Genomic DNA, 6,175 nt, shown 5'->3' on the forward strand with positions numbered 1-6,175 from the left:
TTCCTATGGACTCACAACAGCCACCTGTTTAGCCAGGAGACGAGTGTAACTGAGGGGTACAATTCCCTGACTGTATTGTTAGATATGATATTTAATACCACTACCTCATGTACTTTAACTTCTGGCCACCCAGTACAAGATATAAGTATGATGAACACTTTCCCACCTGATGAAACGAACCAACACAAATGTACCAAATCGAATATTTAATACAGCAAAAGGTGTATACAACATTCACTTAATTACATTTATGATTTGAAATATTGAATATGCACTTTTATGGCAAATGAGTATTCGTAGGTAAATCAACATTGAATGTCCAATCTCTGGTTGCGCAGGGAGTAAGTATACAACCTGGAATATTTAGGAAACGATAGCGATGGTACTTAAATGATTATAGCTGGATACACTAAGGGGGGGGGGGGGGTCCCGCTGGTTGTAAGACAGTAGGAGGGGGGGGTTAGAGAAGCCGCTGGCGGTATCCCATCTGGCCGACGGTGTCTTGGGAGAATCCAAAGTCTTGGACACGGTGCCCACAGAACCTCGGGCCGCAGACGAATACAGCTGGACCCTCTGTGGAACGGTATCTGCCGGTCCACAACGGAGAGACGTGGTGCGACCTCACGTGTAGAGCGCCGCCTCACCTGGAGTCCTCTCCGGGGGGTAATTCCAACACTCGGCAGTGTTGGCCTTTATCCATGGAATAATCAAAGCACACAAAGCATAATCCAAGAGCCGTAGAAGGCTCGCCGTCGCCTGGGTAGAGTAATCCAATATACAGGTCCAGTCGCTCTTGACCCGGAGCTCCTCGGATGCAATCACCACTAGGGGTCTGACCAGCCTGGATAAGCGTCCAGATAACGTCAGGAACGATGGGGGTACTGATAACTGTAGAACTCGAACCGAACGATGCACCATACATAAATAGACTATTATTAGCTTAATAGAATACGTCCAACTCGACGGTATGGTGCCAAACTATGACCATTCAACTATTAATCTACACGATATCTCAATGCCTATTCTGGGCCAAGTAGGCCTTACTACACCGCACGTGCGTCGTGGGGAGGCTTTTGCGTCTGTCACTCTGTTGGAGGGTAAAGAACTGGACTAAAAGAAAGTTCTACTTTACGAGCGCCATATATATATGCGCTATGAACAAATAGTACCATTCGTATTTCGCCCGGCATATTACTGCGCGGAACCGGGGGTTGCCTCGACATGTTAGGCGGCACGATTGAACTTGGACCTAGGGGTATGGCAACCTGGCGCCAGGTTCTCGTCCAATGGTAGAATGAAACTATTATGGGCTGTTTAGTAGAAACGGGGATATTCAATGCATATTGTACAAGGAATATACAGGGGATATCAAACGATATACAAATACAATTAAATATATATATATAAATAAATATACATATTCGGTTTAATCTGATCCTTCACAACAGCCGCCCCCTAATTAGTCCCACCTAATTAGCTAAGCAGAGACAGATTAACCGCACTGTCTTCCACTCAAGGTCCGCTGTAAGGGTCAGTCAACTCACAAAGTCATAGGGTCATGGTCATCATCGATAGTATCTGGGAGTCGGGGCAGTTCTATGAGCCTCGCCACGGGCCGTGTGTAGGTGCGCCCTTGGACGAGTACTTCAGCTGCTCGGACCTTGCCATCGGCACCGGTGATCACTTTGCTTACGCGGCCAGCCGGCCACATAGCTCTGGGGAGTGACTGGTCAACTATCATGACGACTGTTCCTTCTGTCAAGTTGTCTCTCTCTTTTACCCACTTCTGGCGGGTCTGTAGAGACGGTAGGTAGTGAAGTAGGAAGCTGCTCCAGAACTTGTCAGCTAGTACTTGGCTGTACCTCCACATTCTTCGGCCGTTCGCTTCTTCAGGCCTGTACATTGTCTGGGGTAGCGCGGGGTCCAGCCGCCCCATTAGGAGTGTGTTGGGGGTGACTGGGTCAACATCTGCTACATCACTGGAGACGTAACCGAGGGGCTTTGAGTTCAATACTCCCTCGATCTCCGTGAGGACTGTCATTAGGACTTCCTCTGCCACAGTCTGGGCTCCGAGTACGGCATACAGGGCTGTCTTTATAGAACGTACTTCTCGTTCCCAGGTTCCACCGAAGTGGGGTGCGTTCGGGGGATTAAACTGGAAGTCAATCTGGGCTGGAGCGAGGTGGGTCTTAAGTTCTGGGCCCATAGCTTGGAAGCTCTCTCTCAGCTCTCTTTCTCCGCCTTTGAAGTTGGTCCCGTGATCAGACAACAATGTAGACGGTTGTCCTTTCCGTGATATGAATCTCCGGAAGGCCATAAGGAATGAGTCTGTGCTCATGGTCGGAAGGAGCTCGATATGTATCGCTCTGGTGGTCATGCATTTGAATACAATACCCCACCGCTTCTCGGTGCCTCTTCCTCTCTTTATATACAACGGGCCAAAACAGTCCATGCCTGTGGAGTGGAATGGCTTGTCGCCGATTCGGAGGCGACAGGGGGGTAGGTCAGCCATCCGTGGTATGCTGGGCTGCGCGCGCCACTTACGGCAGTCTAGACAGGTTCGCTGGAAGCGCCGTACTGCTTCTCTCCCTTGCAATATCCAATAACGACGTCTGATCTCCGCGAAGACTCTCTCTGCTCCTGCGTGGTGCACATCCTCGTCGTATTTCTTTATGATCAGCTCTGTGACCTTGTGTCGGCTGTTCAAGACGATCGGGTGCTTAATGTCATCTGGTAGATCGGGGGCTCTCCGCAGGCGACCACCCACTCTGATGAGATTATGTGCGTCACTCTCTGGTGCCAGGTGAATCAGTCTGCTGTCTGATGGGACGGGGTTTCCTCCCTGACAGTCTAGCTCATCGGGGAACGAGTCTCTCTGGGCTCGTTGTAGTAGAAGAAGTTCTGCTTCTTCGTAGTCAGCTGCTGACATGTCAGTGGTGGACTGAATCTCTGGGTGGTGCCGCAGGAATGTTCTTTGTTGCGCACTCTCTAGGGTAATGCAGTCATCTATGTTCGGGTCTGTGGAGGCGACAGTGCTCAGTCCACAGAACATAGGCTTCTTGTTCTCAGCCTCCTCGTTACTTGCTTCCCTCGGGGTGGGCGTAGGCCAATCTCCTTCCGGGAGCTGGAGGAATGCTGGTCCGTCACTGTAGATGTTGCGACGGGTTAGGTCATCCAGGGACATTCCCCGGGTGATGACGTCAGCTGGGTTGTGTTTGGTATCCACATACCTCCAGCTTGCTTCTTCTGTTAATTCTTGAATCTCGGTGACTCTGACTCCCACGAAGACTTTGTATCTGCATGAATCAGACTTAATCCATGTGAGTACTGTCGTGGAATCTGACCACAAGATTGTTCTATGCACCGGAATGGTGAGTTCACGTTGGATTAACGTGGCTAGATGCGCTCCTGCGAGGGCTGCGCAGAGCTCTAGACGTGGGATAGATTGTTGCTTACGTGGGGCTATTCTTGAGCGGGCCAGTATGAAAGCAGTGTGTATCTCTCCTCCCATCTCTTGGGCACGCAAATAGGCAACCGATCCGTAGGCTACTTCGGAGGCGTCGCTGAAGACGTGTAGCTCAATCTCGCATGTCTCTGGCCTCACTGTGGATGGGAAGTAGCTGCGGCGTATATTGACACCTGGGAGTGAGCGGAGTTCCGTCTCCCACTCTCTCCATGTTGAGGCAAGGTGTGCGGGTATTGGGTCGTCCCAGCCCTGGTCCTTGTCCCATAGTGCTCGTACAATCATCTTTGCCCTGGTGGTGTAAGGTAGAATACATCCCAACGGGTCATATTGTCTGGCGAGTGTTCTGTACACACTCCGTCTGGTGGTCGGTATCGCCGCCGACCTTCCCTGCTCTGGAGCCAAGGGTTTGTGTCTATAGTGGAGCGAGTCTGTTTTGAAGCGCCAGACTAATCCTAGTGTCATTTCTTGGGCTTCTCCTGGGATTGTCGCCATCCAGGTCTCGCTGCTGGCAGCCTTGTCTGCGGAGGAGAGGCTGCGCAATACGTGCGGGTCACTGCTGGCCCACTGCCTGAGATCAAAGCCTCCTTTGATTAGGGAGGCGCGTAACTTGATTAGGAGAGCCTCGGCTTCTTCTTGAGTCGAGATGCTTTGTAGACAGTTGTCCACGTAGAAACTGTTCTTCACACTGTGTTGGACCTCTTCATCTGCTGCTGGGTCCTCTGTGACGTGTTTCTGTAGTGCAAATGTAGCACAGCACGGGCTGCATGTGGTTCCGAAGGGGAGTACTTCCCACTGGTAGATGGATGGGTTCTCATCTCCGATCCTCTCTCTCCATAGGAACCGTAGCAGAGGCTTGTCCTCCTCTACTAGTCTCACTTGCAAGAACATCCCTTTGATATCCCCGCTCATAGCCACCTTGTCCTGGCGGAAGCGCAGTAGCACGCCTAGTAGGGAGGGGCCGAGTGTGGGGCCGGGCAAGAGCTCTTTATTCAGATTTTGGGATCCGATCTGGTAGCTGCAGTTAAACACAATGCGATCCTTGCCATTGTGATGGACCTTGTGATGCGGCACGTACCATGATTCGGTCGTCTGATCGGCCTCTTTAATGTCAATCTTTGTTACGTGTCCCGCTGTGATTAGCTTCTCAATCTCAGCTCGGTACACACTCTGTTGAGCGGGGTCTTTGGCTAGGCGCCGCTCTGTGTTCAGTAGATAGCGCTCCGTGGCGTCTTTCTTTGCGTAAAAGGGGGGCATTCCCTCTCGCCTCAGGAGTGGAGTTGCGTATCTCATCACTCCGCCGACTGTGACTCTCTTTGTCCCCTCCTCGAGTAGGTGGATGGCGTAAATGTCTTCTTTAGAGCGAATGTCTTTCTTTTCGTTCTTAAAGGGCATTGTCTCTAGGGTCCATAGCCTCTCGACATGCTGCAGGAGAGTGGTGTCTTCTTCTGTCGTTCTGGAGTGGAAGCAGCTAGTGGCTGCGGTTCGGTTGAGAGATTTAGCGAGGGGGCCTTGTAATGTCCATCCTAGGCGGGTCTCGACTGCTGCAGGACAGCCTCGGGGGCCTGTATGGACCCGGTCAATCGGGACTATGAGTTCTGCATGGTCGGAGCCTATCAACAGGGTCGGGGTAGCGCCGTCTATGAGCGGGATAGGTAATTGGCGCAGGTGCACATATTTATCCATCAACTTGGTGACAGGGTAGGTGTACTGCGAGAGTCCTATTTCTTGGCTGGTGAAAGCATTTGTGATCTTGTACCGTCGCTCTGGCTGCCCGTTGGCTGCGATGGTGAAGGAGACATTCTCGCCCTTTATCGTCTTTAAATCTCTTCTTATTGTCCGAATCGTCATTTCGTTCTTGCTCCCCCGCAGTCCCAGCTGAGTCGCAGCGGAGGCGAGCAGAAGGGTCTTCTCTGACCCGTCATCAAGGACGGCGTAAGTGTCCATGACTTTATCCTGGTAGCTCAATGTCACACGGACTACCTTTAAGAGCACTTGAGCTCCGTTGCTGCTGGCGGGGTCAATGTACATGACACTTGCCTTGGTGCCGCTCCGTGGTGCAGGTATAGGCCGTCTTCCGTTACTATCGTGTAGTATATCTAGATGGGCTCCATCGCACCGGCTGCACCTTTTCTTTAGGCGGCATTCGGCTGCCATGTGGGGCCGCGCACATCGATAACAGCGCCGGTTGGACTTTATCCATTGGCTCACTTCTTCTGCATTCATCTTTGTGAATGAGTCACATTGTGACAGCCAGTGTTCTTTCTCACAGTAGGGACACGCTATCTTCCACTTCTCCTTTCTCGAGGGGGTGCTGTGACTCTTACTGCTCGGTACTGACTCTGATTGGTGCATGACAGTCACCGATCTTCTTCCATCACTTATTCTCCTGGGTCCCTCTCTGGAGCTTGGCGTGCTCCGCCCGAAGGTGTCCAGTCGTAAGCTGCTGACCTCTCTCGCCAGGAAGTCGGCCAGATCAAGGAGGGATGGCTCGGGGCCGTCGGGATCTCGGTAGTCCCTCTGCCGCCGAAAGCGCTCCTGTCTTGCGGGTGGCAGCTTCTCCAAAATCCTCTCAACGTTAGAGTTGGTGTACAGCTCATGCATGCCCTTCTCCCGTTGAGCTCCCAGCATCCCCACCAGGGACTGCACTTTGATTGACAGGTCGTCCAGTGAGCGATTGTCTGTGGCTGGGGGTAGGCGGTCAATATGCCT

The sequence above is a fragment of the Notolepis coatsorum genome, assembly GCF_963971535.1.
Source record: "Notolepis coatsorum genome assembly, chromosome: 3".
NCBI classification, from domain to species: domain Eukaryota; kingdom Metazoa; phylum Chordata; class Actinopteri; order Aulopiformes; family Paralepididae; genus Notolepis; species Notolepis coatsorum.